The sequence below is a fragment of the Urocitellus parryii genome, chromosome 2 (genome assembly GCF_045843805.1).
Source record: "Urocitellus parryii isolate mUroPar1 chromosome 2, mUroPar1.hap1, whole genome shotgun sequence".
NCBI classification, from domain to species: domain Eukaryota; kingdom Metazoa; phylum Chordata; class Mammalia; order Rodentia; family Sciuridae; genus Urocitellus; species Urocitellus parryii.
In genome coordinates, this window is record NC_135532.1 from 81,641,756 (window position 1) to 81,663,943 (window position 22,188).

Consider the following 22,188-nt stretch of genomic DNA (forward strand, 5'->3'; position numbering starts at 1 on the left):
GAAATTTTAAACTTTTTAAGCTATTATAAACTTTGGCAAGTTACAGAAGTTTTCAAAACTTTAATTTATTCATCACCAAGAGGGAAAATAACATTGCTATCTTGAAGTGCCATTGCAAGAATTAGAGGTGATAATATTTGAAAAATATATAAAACTACATGGTATATAATTGAGATCAATAAATGTTGGTTATGAAAGTGATGTGTCAAATTATATGGAAATGACTATTCCTTAGTGAATCAGGGATGATTTCCTAGAAGATGAAAAGCAGTCACCAAGCTGGGATGAGGGAAGTGCACTCCATTCCCCCATTTGTGGAGGCATGAGGAGTTAGCATGAACAGCATGGAGCATAATGCCAAGAGTGAGGAGTTTGTGGGGATGGATGGTGGGGATGTGGGGATGGAGAGGTAGAATATGTGCAGGCATCACATCATGATGTACCCTGTGTTAAGCTAGAGTTTTAATTTTATCCTGGAAGCTATGGGGAGCCATTAAAGGAATTTAGGCAGGGGAATGACATGATCAGATTTGTGTTTTAGAAATAACACATTGGCAACTGTGTGGAGTAGGGATTGGAGTCATGCCAGGCTGGAGCAGTTAGGAGGCAGTTGCAGTAATCCAGGCAAGAAGTGATGAGGGCCTGGATTAAGGTAATGGCTTTGGGGATAGAGAGAATGGCGTGGGTATGAGTGGATATTAAGAAGGTAGAATCTGTAGGACTTGGTAACTTGATTTGAAGGCTAAATGAGAGAAAAAAAAAAAGAATCTGGGATGTTTGCCAAATTTCTGCTGTGGGCAAGTGCACCGATAGATGTAGCATCATTCAGTGAGATATAAAAGACTGAAAGAAAAACATGTTGATGATATATACCCAGTTTGGGACTGAATGAATTTTATTTTGAATGTATTTAAAGAGACATGTCTAATGAGGTCTGGGCTTTTCTTCCAGATGTGAGGAACCAAATGATGTAGTGTTGTGTCAGGAGAGTCAAAGGCAAGGATCTGGAGGACATGGAAATTTAAGGGAAGGAAAAAGATGAAACAATGATATCACAGTACCAGATCCACAGATCATGGTACTCCTAATCAGGAACTCTCAATTGATGTCACAGAAGGAGAAGGACAGGGGCTTCCCATAGTCAAAAGACACAAAGAACAAGCTAGAGGAGAAGAGAAAACCAACCACTGGGTAGGGGAGCATGGAGGACGTTAGTGTCATTGGTGAGAACAATGTTGCTGTAATTGTGGGAAGAATGGTGGATCGTGGCACATTGGAAGGAACATCAAAAATAAGAAAGAGTGGATATTCAATACACTATGCTGCTTTAAGATGCTTCACTATGAAAAAGGGAGAAGAGAAGAGAAGAGAATGGAGTTTGGAAAGGGATTTCAATTTGAAGCAAATGAATCACAAATTTTTATTAATTTGTTTTTGAAATATAAATGTGGGGGGTCACTGTGTGTGTGCTTGATTGCGTGCGTGTCTACTGAGAGTGGACTTCAGGAGAAGCAAGAGGATGGAAGACAGATTAAGGGAGAATAAGTGAAAGAACACCATCTTTGAGATAGAAGAAGAAGGGTTTCAGAGCACAAGTGGTGGCAGGTGCCCCTGGGAGAAGGGTCACCTCCTTCATTTAGTCAATAAAATAAGAAAAGATCAGTGAAAGCATCAGTATATATATTTTTTCTTTTTTTATTGGTTGTTCAAAACATTACAAAGCTCTTGACATATCATATTTCATACATTAGATTCAAGTGAGTTATGAACTCCCATTTTTATCAGTATATTTTAATGGAAGGAGGAAAGATTTTTGCTTGATATAGTATATTTGTTTCTGTTGAATAGGGGACAAATTTCCTTGTTGAAAATATGAAGTATGTAGGCTTGAGGATAGACAGTATTTTATATAGTTCTTTAGAGGAATGGAAGAGGAAATCATTAACGTTTACCAAGTGCTTACTGTGCTTCAACCAGTGTTTTAATTACTTTAAATGTATTCACTATTTTAATCCTCATAATAACTCTGTAATCCACATAAAACAACCTCCCCTAGTTTAAAGATGAGGAAACTAAGGCACAGGATGAAGTATTTTGATAGAGGCAGGTTTGAACCCAACATTTTGTATCTATAACCCGTTCTTTTATGAATTAGTGTATCTACGAAGCACCAAAATTTCACCAACTTCTTCAACAAATATCAGTCAAATATTTTGCATGTGTCAAGCACTGATTTGAGTTTGCAAATCAGTGGTGATTCTTGTGTTCATATTTTTTTAACAAAAACATACTGGTAAGAAATGGAATAATTACACCAAAAAGTTTGCAGTAGATGATAAGCAGTATAGAGAAAAGAGAAAACACAGAGCAGGTTAGGGGGCTGAGGAAGGCACAAATATAAGTAGTGCTAGGATTCACCTGAATGGTAATATATGAGCAAAGACTTGAAGGAGGGATGAGATATCACAAGAAATAGAGCCCTGTGGATATCTGACAGAAGAGCTGTGGGGTCTAAGGCAGGACCGCGCTCTACATATTGAAGGAACAAGGAGGGTCATATGGCAGGTGGTGAAGGGGAGACATAGGAGGTGAGGTCACAGAAGATCCTGGGGAAAGTGCAAGGCACTTTGACTTTAGGAGAAATGGGGAGCACTGCAGAGTTTTGAGCAAAGAAGTGACAGGAACATTCTTTTCATTTTTTCTTTTTTAAAAAAATTATTTATTTTTAGTTTTTTTATCATACATAGATGGGATATAATTTCTCATTTTTCTGAGTATACATATTGTAGAATCACATTTGTCATACAGTCACATACATACATACAGTAATAATGTCTGTTTCATTCTGCTCTCTTTCTTATCCCCACATCCCCTGCCTTCCCCTCCTTTCACCATAAGAATCTATTTTGATATAAATATGCAAGCATGGACTATATCTTATTCTAGTTAGAGTCCCATTCTTATGAACGTACATGGTGGTGGGATTCACTGTGTTGTTTTCATGTCTGTACATGGGAAAGTTATGTCAGATTCTTTCCACTGTCTTTCCTTTGCATATCCTCCCTTCCCTCCCTTCCCCGTTGTCTAATCTATTGCACTTCTGTTCTTCCCCTCACCCCCTCCCCTACTGTGGATTAACTTTCACTTATCAGATAAAATCTTTGTTTTGGGGGGGACTGGCTTACATTACTTAGCAAAGGTAGTCTTCAGATCCGTCCATTTACCAGCAAATGTCATAAAGTCATTCTTCTTTATGGCTGAACAATTCCCCATTGTGTATATAAACCACATTTTCTTGATCCATTCATCTATTGAAGGACATTTAGGTTAGTTCCATAGCTACTGTGAATTGAGCAGCAATAAACATTGATGTGGCTGTGTACATATTGAAAAGACAATTCTGTTGATGTATTGTGAACAAATAGACCAAAGAAAGAGCAACAGAAAAAGCAAGGAGACGAGATAGGAGACCATGGGCATGATCAAAGTGAGGAGGCAAGGGCTGGGACCAAAATGGTGAGATCAGTAGTATTAGAGAAGTGGTTGGATTCTGAATAAGCTTCTAAGGTATAGCCAAGAGAATTTCCTGATGCATTGCAGGCAAAGTGCAGAAAAAGAGAAGACAAGGGTAACTTTTTTGTGTGTGACTTCTCTCTACCTTGTGAGGATACAAAAAGGAAACTGCCATTTATGAATCGGGAAGTGGGACCTCACCCAACAGCAACAAACCTTTAGGCTCTTGATCTTGGACATTCCAGCCTCCAGAATTGGTTGAAATAAATTTCTGTTAAGACACCTTGTCTCTGGTATTTTGTTATAACAACAGGAGAGGACTAAAACAATCAGTTTTTATTAGGAATGGGGTGAGTATAATGGAGTAGGAAGAAATGAAGGATTACAAAGAGGTGTGAGAACACGTTTTAGGATTACGGATATGTTCATTATCTTGATCATGGTAATAGTTTCATGAAGGTATGCTCTATTAATCAGTTTTGTACTATAACGAAACATTTAAGGTAACCAATTGTTTATTTTAAAAAAACATATTTAGCTCATAGTCTATGAGGTTCAAGGGCATGGCACTGGCTTTGGCTCAGTTCTGGTGAGGGTGGCCAATGGTGGAACGTCCTGTCAGGAGCACCAGTTGGAGTGAGCATCCACATCTCAAACAAGAGCCTGAAGGTGGGGAGGGGTGGAGAGAACAGGACAGCACAATCCCTTTCAAGGGAATGTTGCCAGTTACCTAAGGACTTCCTACTAGACCCCTTGCAGTTATCAATAAAGCTGAAAAGTAAGGGGTCATTGCTTCCACTTCCCTTCCGTAAACTCTCTTTCAGTTACCTTCTAGACTCGGCCATTGCCTGGAGCTCTTCCTATTCTGAAATTTCAAATGTAATACCTTGGTTTTCTCACATAACTTGTCATTTCAATTTACTCACCTTCCTTTGGTCAAGACTCCTAAGCTTCGCCACTTTCAGACCCAAGAACTAGGCTTCTTGTAATTTTCTAGTCTTTTTTATTTCTTCCTGATCCCACTCATGGATCTTCACTGTCTCTACAGCCACGTGGGAGGACACCGATACTCCATGGAGATGCCAATCCTATACTCCTATATGTCTCAAAGTAATGTCTGTAGACATTATTGCCTTCTTTAAGTTTTAATTTTCTTTCCTATGAATATTAGACTCCTTAGTCTGTTACTTTGAGCAATTGTATGACTTCCCAATGTCTTGTGCATTATTTTACTTCAAAATATCTTATCCCTAGTCTTTTCTTTGGATTGACTTTGTAAGTGTCCTATTTTAGATCTATCAATCTCTCCAATATTCTTAACAATACAATTCTTAACAATACAATTCTTAACAATACAATATTCTTGTATCTTTGGAAGATACAAGGATTTAATTTGGATGAAAACCAAATTATAGATTTTTTTTATAGTTTGTGACTTTTTTGGTCTTATTGATGATATATTTGCCTAACCCAATAACACTAAGATTTTTCTTCTTTGTTTTCCTCTGGAAGTTTTATAAGTTTTAACTTTCCTTTCAGGCCTTGGATTCCTTTGTACATCTTGTGTGGTAAGTGTTAAGGTGTTTTTAAATATTTTTACTTTTATTTTTTATTTTTTGCACTTTTAAGCACAGTTTGTTGAAAAGATAATTATCTCCTAAGTGAACTGCCTTAAAAACCTTTGTTAAAAATTAATTGATTATATTTTTTGGAGACAAATTGATAATTTGTCTTCCTTGGGACCTATCTGTCATGATTATTATGTCTTATAATAAGCTTCAAAGTACTTAGGAAAGTATCCAACTTTGTTGCTCTTTCTCAAAAGTAGTTTTGACTATCTAAGGTCACTCACATTTTCATATAAATTTAGAGTCAGCTTGCCTATTTCTGCAAAATCCCTCTGGGATTTTGATTGAAGTATTTGAACCAGGGATCAACTTAGGGGAAATTATCTCTTTAGAATTGTTTCTTAGGCATCTTGAAAAATATATTTCTCTATTTAGTCGATGCTTTGTTTTGTTTTGCAAAACATGTTATATTATGTTGCATGTTGGCTTCAGACTCCTGAGTTTTTCCCCTGCCTCAGTCTCCTAAGAGCTGGGATACAGGCATGGGCTTTTCTCATCAACGCCTTGTAGATTTTAATAAGCAGGTCTTCGACATATTTTGTTCAATTTATCACTGAGAAATTAATATTTTTTCTTTCGAGTTATGTCTTTATTAATGAACTTTATTTTTAGATCAGTTTTGGATTTTGAGCAGAGAGTTCAGAGAATTCCCAAATATCCTCCATATATAGTATCCTATTACTAACATCTTACATTAGTATATGTCATTATTAATGGAAGGCCACCATTTATTTAGATTTCTTTATATTTTACCTGGTTTGTCTCTTCTGTTCCAGTATCCCATCCAGAACACCACATTACCTTTGGCTATCATAGCTCTGTAAGTTCTGCTTGGTTGATGTTCCTCAGACTTTCCTTGTTTTGTGGATCTTAATAGTTTTGAGAAGTAATCATAAGATATATTATGGGATGCCCCTCTGTTGGAATTTGCATGATATTTTTCTCATATTTAGTATAGGGAATGAAGACCACAGAGACACAATTTTCACCACATCATATCAAGAGCACATACTATTAACATGACTTGTGGATGTTGACGTTGATATTGATATTGGTTAAAGTAGTATTGTCAGGTTTCCCACTGGAAATTGGTTTTTATATCCCCTTTTCATACTCTACTCTCCGGAAAGAAGTCACTATACATAGCCCATCCTTAAAAGTGGTTAATTGTGCTGGTTCCATTCCAAGTTTTCCATACTGCTTTCCAGATTGGTTGCACCCATTTGCAGTCCCACCAGCAATGTATGAAGGTACCTTTCCCCCCACATCCTCCCCAACACTTATTGTTGCTTGTATTCCTAATAGCTGCCATTCTGACTAGAGTGAGATGAAATTTTAGAGTAGTTTTGATTTGCATTTCTCTAATTGTTAGAGATGTTGTACGTTTTTTCATAAATTTGTTGATTTGTTGTAAATCATCTGAAAAGTATCTGTTCAGTTCCTTGACCTATTTATTGATTAGATTATTTGTTATTTTGGTGTTAAGTTTTTGAGTTCTTTATATATCCTAGAGATTAGTGCTCTATTTGATGAGCATGTGGTAAAAATTTGCTCCCATTCTGTAGGCTCTTTCTTCACTTCACTGATTGTTTCTTTTGCTGAGAAGAAGCTTTTTAGTTTGAATCCATCACATTTATTCTTGATGTATTTCTTGTGTTATAGGGGTCTTGTTAAGGAAGTTAGGACCTAATATGACATGATGAAGATTTAGGCTTTTTTCTTCTATTAGGTGCAGGGTCTCTGGACTGATTCCTAGGTCCTTGATCCACTTTGAGTTGAGTTTTGTGCATGGTGAGAGATAGGGGCTTGATTTCATTTTGCTACATATGAATTTCCAGTTTTCCAAGCACCATTTATTGAAAAGGCTATTTTTTTCCACTACATGTTTTTGGTGCCTTTGTCTAATATGAGATAACTATATTTATGTGGGTTTGTCTCTGTGCCTCTATTCTATACCATTAGTCTACAAGTCTATTTTAGTGCCCAATACCATGTCGTTTTTGTTACTATTGCTCTGTAGTATAGTTTAAGGTCTGGTATAGTGATGCCACCTGCTTCACTCTTCTTGCTAAGGATTGCTTTGGCTATTCTGTGTCTCTTATTTTTCCAGATGAATTTCATGATTGCTTTTGATTTTGATTGGAATTGCATTAAATCTGTATAGTGATTTTGATATTATGGTCATTTTGATAATATTAATTCTGCCTATTCAAGAACAAGGGAGACCTTTCCATTTTCTAAGGTCTTCTTTAATTTCTTTCTTTAGAATTCTGTAATTTTTGTTGTAGAGGTCTTTCACCTCTCTTCATTAAGTTGATTCTCGAGTTTTTTTTTTTTTGTTGTTGTTGTTGTTAAGGAAGTTGGGACCTACTATGACATGATGAAGATTTGGGCCTTTTTCTTCTATTAGGTGCAGGGTAAATGGGATAGTTTTCCTTGTTTCCCTTTCAGAGGATTTGTCATTGACATACAGACATGCCTTTGATTTATTGGTGTTGATTTTATATCCTGGTACTTTGCTGAATTCATTTACTAATTCTAGAAGTTTTCTGATGGAATTTTTTGGATCCTGTAGGTATAAAATCGTGTTGACAGCAAATAGTGATAGTTTGAGTTATTCTTTTCCTATCCATATCCATTTAATTTCTTTCGTCTAATTGCTCTGGCTAGACTCTCAAGAACTATGTTTAATAGAAGTGGTGAAAGAGGGCATCTCCGTCTTGTTCCAATTTTTAGAAGGAATGCTTTCAATTTTTCTCCATTTAGAATGATGTTGGCCTTGGGCTTAGCATAGATAGGTTTTACAATGTTAAGATATGGTTTTTCTACTGTTTTGAACATGAAGGCGTGCTGTATTTTATCAACCACCATTTGACCCAGCTATCCCACTCCTCAGTCTATACCCAAAGGACTTAAAAACAGCTTACAACAGTGACACAGCCACAACAATGTTTATAGCAGCATGATCACAATAGCTAAATTGTGGATCCAACCTAGATGCCCTTCAGTGCATAAATAAGTAGAGAAACTGTGGTATATATACACAATGGAATATTAGTCATCATTAAAAGATAATAAAATCATGGCATTTGCAGGTAAATGGAGTTGGGGAATATCATGCTAAATGAAGTAAGCCAATCCCCCAAAACCAATGAATGTTTTCTCTGATATGTGGATGCTGACCCATAATGTGGGTTGTTGGAAGAGCATGGGAGGAATGGAGGAACTTGAGATAGGGCAAAGGGAGGAGTGGGGAGGGAGAATGGGGGTAAGAAGATGGTGGAATGATATAGATATCATTACCCTAAGTACATGCATGAAGACATGAATGGTGTGACTCTACTTTGTGTGCAATCAGATACATGAAAAAAAGATGTTCTATATGTGTACGGTAAATTGAAATGCATTATGTTGTTATGTATAACAAATTATAATAAATAAATAAATTTTGAAAAACAGCAAAAAAATAAAAGTGGCAAGTTAGGTTTCCCTTGTTTTAGGGTAAAGTATATAATTTATTTGGAATTGTTCTGCAAGGGAGATTTGTTTATTTTTCATCTAAGACTTTATTCCTTAATCATATCAATATGCATTTAAGGATTTATTTTAGTTTTTAGACTATGTGAAAATACTAATTAATTAATTTTGCTGGTGAAAATGTTACAACTTTCAGATCTTCTTTGATTCATTTTATCAATATAACTGTTATTGTGTCTTTAATTTCAAAATCGAATGTTGATATCTAGTATAAGTGAAAGTCACTTAATTTTGAATATTAACATTACATCCTAAGAACTTGCTATAATCTAGAAGTTATGTGTGGGGTTTTGCTTTTGTTCTTACTTTGTCAAATCTTCAGCATTTTCTACATAGAAAAAAGGAAAGACTTATTTCTTCCTTCCTAATCTATATACCTTCTATTTCCTTTTTTGTCTTATTGCTCTAGCTAAGGCTTCCAATATAATGTTGAGTAGGAGTGGTGGGAGGGGGAATCCTTAACTTGTTTCTGATCTTAGAGACAAAGCACCTAGTTTCTAAGATTAAGTAAGATATTGTCCTGTAGGATTTTGCAGGTACTCTTCACCAAATTGAGGAAGTTCCCCTCCATTTTCAGTTTGCCTGGAGATTTTATTCTAATGACTAATGAATAGATTTTATCAATTTTTTTCCTGCATCTACTTTTTAAAAGAATTATTATGTGATATTGAGAATGTTTGAACATTCTATTATTTTATCTGTTATTATTATTTTTGTTTGTTCTACTTAGTTGTACATGACAGCAGAATGCATTTCAATTCATCGTACACAAATGGAGTGAAACATTTCAATTCTCTGGCTGTACATGATGTAGAGACACACATTTGTGCAATCATACATATACCTAGGGTAATGTTGTCCATCTCATGCCACCATCTTTCCTACCCCATAACCCCTCCCTACACTCCTCTTTGCCCTATCCAAAGATCTTTTTCCCATTTTTCCCATGCCTCTCCTCCCCATTGCAGATCAGCATCCACTAATCAGAGAAAACATTCGACCTTTAGACTTTTGGGACTGGCTTACTTTGCTGCTCTGTCCATTTACCTGCAAATGCCATATTTTTATTCTCATTTAATGTTGAGTGATATTCCATTGTGTGTGTGTGTGTGTGTGTGTGTGTGTGTGTGTATCACAGTTTCTTTAACTATTCATGCATTGATGGGCATCTAGGTTGGTTCCCCAGTTTAGCTATTGTGAATTCCACTGCTATAAACATTGGTGTGCCTATGTCACTATAGCATGCTGATTTTAAGACCTCTGGGCATAGACCAAAGAGTGGGATAGCTGGGTCAAATGGTGGATCCATTCCAAGTTTTATGAGGAATCGCCATAATGCTTTCCAGAATGGTTGCACCAATTTGCAATTCCACCAGCAATGTATGAGTGCACCTTTTTTCCCACATCCTCGCCAACATTAATTATGCTTGTATTCTTGATAAATGCCATTCTGACTGGGCTAAGATAAAATCTTAGAGTAATTTTGATTTGCATTTCTCTAATTACTAAAGATGTTGAACACTTTTTCATATATTTATTGCTTGTATATCTTGTTCTGAGAAGTGTCTGTTCAGTTCCTTAGCCCATTTATTAATTGGGTTGTTTGGTATTAATTTTTTTGAGTTCTTTATATATCCTAGAGATTAGTCCTCTGTCTGATATGCATGTGGTAATAATTTGCTTCCATACTGTAGGTTTTCTCTTCACCTTAATGATTCTTTGTTTTGCTGAAACAAAGCTTTTTAGCTTGAATCCATCACATTTATTGATTCCTGATTTTATTTCTTCTGCTTTAGGAGTCTTGTTGAGGAGGGGCCTAATCCGACATGATGAAGATTTGGGCCTACTTTTTCAAAGAGATATCAAGAAAAGAAAACTTCAGACCAATATCCCTGATGAAAATAGACACAAAAATTCTCAATAAAATCCTGGCCAACATAAAAAACATATTTAAAAGATGGTGCACCATGATCAAGTTGAGTTTATCTTAGGGATGCAAGGTTGGTTCAACATACAGAAACCAATAAATGTAATATATCACATCAATAGACTTAAGGACAAGAATCATATGATTATCTCAATAGGTGATGAAAAAGCATTCAATAAAATACAGCCTCTCTTCATGTTCAAAACCCTAGAAAAACTAGTAATAGTAGGATCATACATCAACATTGTATCTATGCTAAGTCCAAGGCCAACATCATTCTAACTGGAGGGAAATCGGAAGCATGCCCTCTAAAAACTGGAACAAGACAGGGATGCCCTTTTTTACCACTTCTATTCAACATAGTCCTTGAAATTCTAGCCAGAGCAGACAGACAAAAGAAATTAAAGGGATACGTATAGGAAAAGAAGAACTCAAACTATCAACTATTTGCTAACGACATGATTCTATATTTAGAAGATCCAAAAAATTCTATCAGAAAACTTCTAGAATAAGTGAATTTAGTAAAGTATCACTATATAAAATCAATACCCACAAATCAAATGCATTTCTATACATAAGTATTGAATCTACTGAAAGGGAAATTAGGAAAAATACCTCATTCAAAAAAAATAAACACTTGGGAATCAATCTAACAAAAGAGGTAAAAGACCTCTACAATGAAAACTACAGAACACTAAAGAAAGAAATTGAAGAAGACCTTAGAAGATGGAAAGATCTCCTGTGCTCTTTGATAGGCAGAATTAATATTGTCAAAATGGTCACACTACCAAAACTGCTATACAGATTTAATGCAATTCCTATTAAAATCCCAATGACATTTTTCATAGAGACTAGAAAAAGCAATCATAAAATTCATTTGGATAAGCAAGAGACCCAGAATAGCCAAAGCAATCCTTAGCAAGAAAAGTGAAGCAGGATGCATCACAATACCAGACCTTAAACTATATTACAGAGCAATAGTAACCCAAACAGCATGGTATTGGCACCAAAATAAACATGTAGACCAATGGTATAGAATAGAAGATATAGATACCACCCACACAAATACAGTTACCTCATACTAGACAAAAGCGCCTAAAACACACATTAGAGAAAGGATAGCTTCTTCAACAAATGGTGCTGAGAATACTGGAAATCCATAGGTAGCAAGATGAGATTAAACCTCTATCTCTCACCATGCACAAAACTCAAAGTGGATCAAGGACCTAGGAATAAGACTAGAGTTTCTGCATCTATTGATATAATTTTTCTTTTTTAGTCTCTTAACATGAGGTATTATGTTAATTTATTTTTGAATGCTGGCGCAGCCTTGCATACCTAGAACAAGTTGCACTTGGTTTAATTCATTTTTATGTTACTGAAAATGAATGTCATCACATATTTCCTCTTATGTCCTACCTGAATCCCTAGCAAGTTCATTATTTCTTACTTTAGAGGCTCACACAAAACATTTCTTCTTTATTACAATACTTATCCTTATGTATTGTTTTGATGTGCTTTAAATTCTATAACTACCACTGTGAGTATCTGAGAAATGAGTAGTTTGTTTTTAAAAATTCTTTCTTTGTAAATGTAGCCCCCCAAATGTTACTATTTCATGATAATTATCCTCTTATTTTTTCCACCTCTAGTGCTTAGTATTCTGCTTGACTCATGTGCAAACTTATAATAAAAGATTGTTGAAAACAAAACAAACAATAATCAAATCCCAGATATACAGCATATTCCAAAGTCTAACAGCAGAATGCTGAAATATTTTATAACATAAATCTCATGCTGATGACACATAGAAAGGAATCCTCATTTATTTTCAGTGACATTTTAAATTAATAAGCTGGTTGTCTTTATCAGTAATGCAGCTACAGATTCCTGACCTTTGGGTCTCTCCAGACTAGGAAGGGCAGAGAAGGCAGTATTGGGGTTTTATCACTTGTCTGGCCCAACAGAGATAGAGATTAGATGTGTGTATTACTCTATAAACATGCTAATTTGCACAAGATTTTCAGGTTGCTTCCATCACCTTGAGGTCAGCTTTGAGGTCGTCTTTGAGGTCAGCTTCTCTTATCCAATTTCTGACCTGTTCTCTCTTTTCTTAGATGGAAAGGTCTAAATAAGGGGATATATAGTTGTGTAATTTTGGGGGGCTGGAGAATCCTAAAATAAGCAGCACCATTGCAAGCCTACAAAAATGAGTCAGGGAGGGGAAAATGAACAAAACTAATCTCTTTAAAAAGTTTCTATAAAATTATGATAAAAAGAAGTGACAATGTTAGGCCTCCTTTAGTTTCATTTTTTTGTGAGTCAAAAGTATAGGAGACTTTCTGATCCTTTCTACTCTCAAATGAAGATGCCTATAGTAAAACATTTATCTCAACCAAGGGTGATGGCCATGTTTCCAAAACATCCTTTACTGTCTGAGTGTGCAACCCATTCAGATCTTGCTGTTATCATTGGGAAGGTTTATAACCTTGAAAAAGTCATGTAAAAAGATTTATCTAACTGTGTTGTATAGGGTAACTAGAGCCACAATGATTTCTGATGTTTCCAAATAACTAGAAGAGTCCTAAAGTTCTCAACACATAGAAATAATAAATGCTTGAAGAGATTAAACTGGTAATTACTCCAATTGGATCATTTACACATTGTATACAAGTATCAAATTATCATACTGTGCTCCATAAATATGCACAGATATCATGTCAAGAAACTTTAAAACCAAATTTAAAGGTTCATATTTGTGCAGTTTATATGTTTAAATTTACCTCAATAAAATGAATGATTCATTAAAAAAATGAGCTTCATAAAATCAAGCACAGGCACTCCCGGGCTGTTGTCAATATTTATCAGTTTCTTGGTGAGAACTTTCTCTCCAGTGTAGCAGAACAAACTTGAAAACTGGTTTGCTAATTGCAGTGAATTGCTGAACAGGGCTATTTTTGTCTTAAGAAACCACTACCCTTGCTGGATGAGCCAGGCTGTTTCTTCCTGAAAAACTACTGTTATCTTTTTACCCTGGTTCTCTTCTGCCCTCTTTGGGTAAACTACATTCTAACCATATTTATTGGTATTCTCACTTGAACATTTAAGATTTACCGAAGTTTTAAGTTATAGATGAACTGAATACATAATTACTGATAATGCAACTGTATGGGAATATTGTTGCAGGTATTTTTACTTCTCATTATTTCAACTCCCATGAGATGAAGGATAAGAAATTGAAGATTAATGAGATGATTTTTAAAGGTAAAGGTAAAACCTAGACTTCTGATCTCCTAAACTAGGATCATTCCAATAGACTACAGGGTATTGGACACATAATATGTGCCAGCCATTGTGCAAAAGACTTTGTATATACTAATTCATAATTGTGAAATAATATTATGGCAGTTTTACATATGAAGGGAGTGAGGCTTGGAGAGAGAAAGCCAGTTACTCTAGGTGATATGGTAATTAATGAACTGTAGAACTGGTTTATATCTAGGCATAAATGAATCCAGCCTTTGAGCCACATTATAATGCCTATGTAGCTTGGTCAGAGCTGGTTTTCCATTACCAAGGTCACTGCAGTTGGTTACAAAGGCAATGCCTGCACAAAGGCACCTGGCTTTTGATATTAGCAAAGCTACGATCAGTCCAAGCTTTGCTGGATGGATTCTTGGACTGTGGCAAGAGGCAGTCATCAGGGAGAAAAAACTGAAATTAAATTATACCTTGAATTGAGGACTCTTTCTTACCTGACTTGTTGCAGGGTTCCTTTTCTGCTTCACTCAAAGATACCATATGTGTCAAATATGAGCCTATCTGGATCACTCACACAGAGGACCATAACCCTTAATGTCTTATCCAACACACCTGTGAAATGGGCCTGGGTTACAACCAGGTCTCAAGAGTCCAGGAACCCCAAGGTTAGTTTATAACTTTTTTCATGGGGCAAAAATGCTATTTTCACTGGAAATAGTGTTGCCTCTTTATTTTAGGCAGGTAGAACTCAATACCTTGTCTTGAGATTATGTGATTTTATGAAGAAACTTTAGAGCTCATTGAAAATGTTATCAGCTACCAACTTGCTACTGATAAAAAAAAAGAAATACAACTATCATATTAACTAAGCAGTTAAAGTATCAGGCTACAAACTGAACTTTTCTATTCCTGATATTTGATGTTTCTGTTGAAACTCAATTCAGTGCTTAAGATGATACTTGGAAAGTCCATAAAACTTCAAACATCTATAAAAAGTCAGCTTAACTACCTCAAACATGCCAGCACCCCAGCATTTGTACTTCAGATTTTCCATGTGTTTACTGAGAAAGAAAACTCAAACCATCCACGGCAGAGAGATCTGAAGCAGAGTGGATATGAGAACTGGGGAGTTCTGAGCTTCTAATCCCGTCTGTGGAGTCAGTGAGTGACTGGATTATCCTGAAGTTACCTTGGGTTTGTTTTCAGTCAAGGCCATGAGCCCTGAGGACTTCCTCTGGGTAGAGAATAACTTAAACAAGTGTTATTTGCATGGATTGGATAATGATGAGCCCAACTGGTTTGAAGTCAAGAAAAGCCAGACAATGAAGGGATGGGAATGGGGCCAATGATAGCACGGAGAAAGGGGAAGGGAGAAGGCGGAGAAGGGTAGATTGGTACCATCAACACACAACCTAACGTGTGTATGAATCCCATCAATTCACTCAATTGGTCTGTGTTAATAATTATAATAATAATTTTTAAAAAGTAAGAATCAGGGAACTCAGTAGCTGACTTGGCTATCCTGTATTTGCATCATGCCATTCAATTTCACACCTACGGCAGGAATGGAAAATGCTACCCACGCAGGAATGTCAGCTGCTGTGAAAACCGTTACTGGGAATTTATTGACATGGGTGCGTTGAAGGTTTTACCTGTTGCTTCAGATGTTTGATGAAGGTATGCAGGGTAGAACTCCTGTCTCACTTCCAGATGAAGATCAATCCAACTTTAAACATTTTTTTTTTCTTTTCCCCTTTACAGGTTCTCTGGAGCTGTAGAACACTTTCAGAGACTTTCATTCTGGCTCAGTAGTTCCAAGTCCCTTGGCCTGACTTAGAAAAATACATCAGTTTGTGTCCGACTCACAAAATGGAGACCCAAAAGGAAAAATAAATTCCTTGTGAGGTCATCCCTCCAGTCTGAACACTATCTGGTAGACTCCTTGAGCCACTAAAATGGCAAAGATCTTGGCTGTCTGCCCCGCCGTGTTGGAGAGTACGCAGTAGACAAGGAAAGTAGCCAGGAGTAGTGGTGCCTGAGAACACCGAGCCTGAGCAAGAAAACAGAAGACCCACTGACACAGCCTATTGGTTACATTTGCTAATATATGGGCAGAGAAGAGCAATTGCCCTGTGTGTGCATGGGGGTGGGGATGGGGGGGAGATGAAAACCTTCCAGAGAAAAATAAAACATGGACTCATTTCTTTACAGATGTTGAATTACAGACGAGTTTCAGGGAAAAAAAAAATTGCAAGAAATGTGGCTGTTTGCTTTTTCGTGTTTGGAAAAGTCCAATAAAAAGTTAAAGGAGTTGAAAAAGTAAAGGCAGAGCTGCCATGTTTGTAAGCTATATTTGGGAGAGAGATTTGGGTGTGAGTGTGGATCTGTGACATCGAGCCTGGTTCCCTAGTGCTCACACTTCCTCAGTCTGCATTTGCAGCCAGCCGTCTGATGACTGACCTTTATAGAAATAAGTCCAAGCTGGGGGAATTTCAGTAGTTCCCTCCCAAGCTTGGCTGGGGGCATCCTTCTTTTGACAGTGCTGTTTTTTCAAACAAAATGTCTATCTGAAAGAAATTAAGAGGTCTAGCAACTCCTGAGTTCCAGTCTGTGCTTCTGAGATTTGTTTTCCAATAAGCTTCTTTTCAGGCATTTGAGAATATTAAAAACATATCATAATGATTATTTGATTTGTTTTTTCATTTTTCCCCCCTAAAAGCAATGTGGTACATTTGTACTTCTCCCTGGATAAAATCACGGGAAATGATTTTATATTGCTTGACAGATTGCATTGCTAACCCTTATCATATGTAGTATGTGTGTCAGAAATGCATTGAATACATGCACACTTATTGGTCTCACTGTAACCTCTTCAAATACGCTCAAAGCTGATGTAAGCATCAAAATTTCTCTGTTCTCCCAAGAGTAATAGATATTGAGTTACTGGTTGTTAGTTCAATGGATACAGTTTAAACACTTACTTTAAATAAAAGTACACATAAAACAGAACCCATTTTGGGTCACCTTTGATCTATAAGAGGTATCAAAAGGAAAAAAAAAGGAATGCATTTTACTGGAAACAAACCTATTCTCTATCAAGTTGGTTGGCAATTCACTTATTTTTATGAAAGATAAACATTTTACACATCCCTTGGGATGAACAGCATTTCCATAAAGGTATTTCAATTCAAGTGTTTTTTCTTAAAACTCTGGCTTGCTACAACCCTTCATGCCTGCACAATTTTCCTCTATCCTATTTAGGTGAAGGCCTAATAGAGGCTAAGATTTGTGGGAGAACATTGATAATTCATGAACTAAGATTCTGTGGAGCCAGGCACGGTGGCGCATACCTGTAATCTCAGCGGCTTGGGAGTCTGAGGCAGGAGGACAGTGAGTTCAAAGCCAGCCTTAGCAGCTTAGCAAGACCCTAAGCGACTTAGGGAGACACTGTCTCAAAATAAAATTAGAAAATAATAATTTAAAAAAAAGATTCTGTGGACACTGCCTTTTAGGATGAAATCTTTGTTGGTCTGAGTTAATTTTAAATAACACGGGAATATAATATGGAAGGGTTGGCTGGGCCTAGATTTCTAATTTTTCTTTGCTGAGAATATCCATAGAAATTGATATCTTTAAGATGGAGAAAAGAATAATTCCCAATATTACATAGTCTTCTGCATACTTTCCTGGGAGTACAAACATTTCTCTTCCCATACTTCATGGTGAGAGTTAAACTGATTCAGTCATCATTCCAAAAAATTATGTGATCTATAAATATTTTAAAATTATACAAATCTAAAATTTTACATATCTATAGCTAAAATTATATGTCTAATGCTAAAACCATTTATTCATATTCATACATACATAAATCTGAAAGAAATGGTCTATTATTAAGAAAAATATTTTGATTGTCATTTTGGGAGAAGAGTCAGGCTCCCTGACAGTTTATAAAAAGAGAGTCATGCAGAGACGGAATTGAAGGTGAGTTGAAATAAGCAAGCACGTTTTTAAGAAAACATAATTTTATTATACAAATATCTAAGTAGTTTGTTTTGTCCTGATGTAAAGTTTGTGGTCCATGAAAGCTTCAGTAACTATGGCTTTTTACTCAATGGAAATCAAATAAAAAGGGGCTCAGCTCATGGAGACTTAGAGCCCAAAGTGCAGAGAAAAAACATTTCTTGTCCAAACTGCCAGATAAGCATCAGTTTGTGGATCATGATTATGTTTAGTCACTTTAATGTATATAGACAGGTTTCCATATGCAGGAGAAAAAGAAACTACCTTCCATGAAAATGAGTTTTTCTGAGAGAGTTCTTAAATTCATGAATGTAGTCACATTGACCTTTCGCTGGGGTACTTAGAATGCGGTTATGCATCTGTGTTAAATTAGATTTGAGAATTTTTTTGCTACTATAACAGGTTTTAAAATATAGGATGCTAGCATTTTTTATTTCAAGCTGATTTTAGACATTAGTTCAGGGTTTTTATTGCCACCAATATTTCACTCAATTGTTTTTTTAATCCCTTCTGTGCAGTTAGATGTAATTGTTTTCATTAAACGTGATAGAAATAATGTTTTAAATAGCTTTATGAAATTGGTCATAAAGCGAGTCCTTGTTTGTGGAAAATATGTCATATAAATATATATGGATAAAAAAAGTTTAATTTGCAACACACTGAGTCCATGGAGAAGTCTGTGTCAATGTAATGCTGCAACATTTAGTTACAGCTTCTTTCCAATAAATTATGTTAGATTTATAGATTTCTGTGGTAGGATGGGAAGGTTGCTGTGTAGATATTAAATCATAGTTCTGTTCAGAAGGCTTCTTAATTAATTAGATTTTAGAAATATGCCAGATTGATGGAATTTCTAATCTATGTTACTGGAGAAGTATTTAAAAAATAGATTCAAAATCAATTACATAAATTGAAGTACTGAATTGAATTGATCAATTGGATGACAGTACAAGTAAATACAAACAAAGCACAATACTTGAATTATTAAATGATTGAATTTATAAAGGGCTCCTGGTGACTGTTCAGACATTTTGTTCTCGTGTGCAATCATATTTTGAGCGGCACTCAGTGGGCACTGGATACTATTTATTGAACTGATGATGCATTGTTCACATTGCCTGTGTTCCTTTGCAGTGGTTCTCTGTGTTGTCTGTGTATTAGAACTTCTGAGGGGAAGACTCATTACTAAGGATACTGACTTCGTTGGTCTGAGGCAAGATTTTCTTAGTGCATTTTTTCTAAAACTCCCCAGGAGAATCTAACAGGCCACCATGGCCTTAACCTGAGTGGTCTCAGTGGGAGTGAAGGACGGGGCTCTAAACTAAGCACTTAAAGACATGAAATTCAGAAGATCCTGTAAGGGTATTATCATCCTAAGAACAAAGGAGAAAAACGTCACTGGAGAGGACCAGACATAGTGTTTTATAATGAAATATCCCTCAGAGGAGGAAATGGAGACCTGGACCCATATTGAGCTTATAAGAAACAGCAGGTATTTTCTCCCCCACCCACAGATGTAACTTCCAAAAAATGCCTTGGACAAGAACTTTGATGATGCTTATTTAATGTCTAAAGTTTAGATAAGAACATTACCGAGGTGTACACTAAATTTGGCAAACCAAAATTTATCTAAGATTATAAACTTTGTCATAGGTAGTATTTTTTCTGTTATGCTTTCATGCACTGAAGTCATAAAATATTTGATTCGAGATAGTCTAATATTATCACTACTAAACTAGGGAGGTGGTAGAGGTTTGTTTGCTCTCCATTTGGGCCAACATTAGGAATAATCATAAAGTGGCTGTCCTTAGTGAGGATTTGGTTAGATCTGGGCACTGTGCTAAGTGCCACCATACTGGCTTAAACAAAAACAGGACATTTATGAGCTTCCATAACACTCATGGCCCCTGAGCTTATCACTTTGACCAGGGAAACAGTGAGCTGATGGGCTGACACTTAGGGAGTTGAAGCGACAGGCAGAGCTAAGCATGGGGAAGTAGATCTTCAGGTGGATATCAAGGGCAATTGTCAGAAGAAGGAGTCTCATGGAGGATCAGAGAGTCACTTAACCAAGTGAGAACATCTCCAGTGTGGCCAGCTGGCCTGGGGAGGAAGCATGGATGATGGAAATGCAAAGTCAAGGTGACTCTGTGGGTCCAGGTGATGCCTCTCATCATAATGGTGAGATCACCGAGCCTGGGAGGAGGGGAAAACCAGGAGCCTCTTTGCTAGAGTTTGGTTCTTTGAAGGTCCCTCAGAAGCCCATGTGTTAAAGGCTTAATTTTGTGCTTTGTGCTTTTTGGAGGTGGTGGAACTCTTTTTGCCACTTTTCACATTTGGGCAGCTGAGCTCTATGGATGCTCTCATGTTGTGACTGCTTCACCACAGGCCCTAGAGCAACAGGGCCAATCCATCATGACTGGAACCTCCAAATTGTGAGCCCAAATAAACCATTTTCTTGGCATCAGTTGATGATCTCAGGTATTCATTATGATAATGGAAAGCTGACTAACACAGACTCTCTCCCGGATCCCATTCCTCATCTCTCCAGTCACAAACCCATATTTTCAAAGGGAATTCTATGAGGCACACAGATGTAAAGACTTGATTATCAGTAAACAAATTTATTATTAAGAGTTACTTCTCTTACCCACAACGGAATTAAATTATTGGTTCAATTATGGTCCCCTTCGCTACCACCTCTAAGAGGCATAACTGGCAGTAGGTTACTATTTGAAATATCTTCAACCTTTCAACAAATACTCTAGCATTATTCAGTCAAGAAGAAGGAAGAAGGGCATTTGTGTGTGTGTGTGTGTGACAATCTTATCATATATTCTGGACATGCTTGCTTTGTGCAGAGAAAGCCTGTAAATATAGGCTTAAGGATTTGTTTTGTGCTCCCTGGTATGTTTCTTACTTTGAAACAATTGGGTGTCTTCTGTTCCTCCTTCCAGCTGGTTTTCAGATGTCAACCTTTCCCTTATCCTAGTCTGTATATCATATGTTTCATCTTTCCATTGCCTCTGGAATAGTTGCATGTGTTAAACTGCTCACCAGAGTTTTTTCTACTTTTTGGACTTTTTTAAAAAAATAAACTCATGTTAGCTATAAATTCAAATTTCAATCATAGACCGATTTATAATCCACAGTTCCTCACCTTGTGTGCTACTATTTTGTGGGCTCTATTTCCTTATCAATTAAAAGACTGAAAATTCTGCTCATTCTTGTTCTGACTTACTTTCTTGTTTCCACCTTGTCTGCAAATTTATGCACTTGTTTGTGATTATAGTTACTTTCTATGCCATTGTCTTTGTTTAGCTAATTATTTAGCATTAATTATTTGTTTAATGACAATCAGATGTTTATACAGATTAAAACCATGAGTGTGGTTGGGAGAAGACTAAGGATGCCAGGTATTGCTTCCCAGTTCCATGGAGCTTAGTCTTATCAGAGAAGAAAATTTTGAAATAGGAGAAAGAAATGGCTGGGCCTCTTCGGAAGAGATCCATGAAGCCTAAAGGATCCAGGCTCCTTGATGTACTTTATGTACTTGTATTTGATGAAAAGAATCAAGTACAAGAGAAAACAAGAACTAGCCAGGCTTTGAACTTCAGTGAAACACACACACACACCAAAGATGGAAAGACGGAGAGGATCTAGTAAAGGAGCTACTAGGCCTTCTCCCAAGGAAAGTAGGATCTATCCAGTAAACAGCACCTCTTGATAATAATCCTTGTATCTTCATCTTTTCAACCTTTTTAAAAACTTCATCTTAGAGTAAGTGAAGGCATATGAGAAAAGGGCATGTGAGGAGATGACTTCAACCTCCTACCCACAGGTAACCACTTTCAGTACAGAGCAATTGAGAGGAGAGAATAAATAGAGACCTGATCCCATTGTTGTATCTTCTACTTTTTTTGTGGTGCTGGAGAGTAAACCCAGGGCCTTGTGCATGCAAGGCAAGCACTCTATCAACTGAGCTATATCCCCAGCCCACCCCCTCCTTTAAAAAAATACATACCTATATACATATGTATATATATAGACTCCTTTGCCAATCTGATGAAGCCCAAGGCTTCTTTCACAGAAATATATTTTTCAATTCATAAAATAAATGAAAGAAAATTAAATTGGAAGTCAATTCTATTGAAATGCAGACTTCAACCGGTCAATCTTTTGGCAGAGGGGGTTTCAAGGGGCCCAGTTTAAGAGTCAATGTCAGATAGTATAGGACTTCAATCAGGGTCTCTGCAGGAAATAGGGGACACAGTCAAGTTAGGATCATTAGAGGATTTC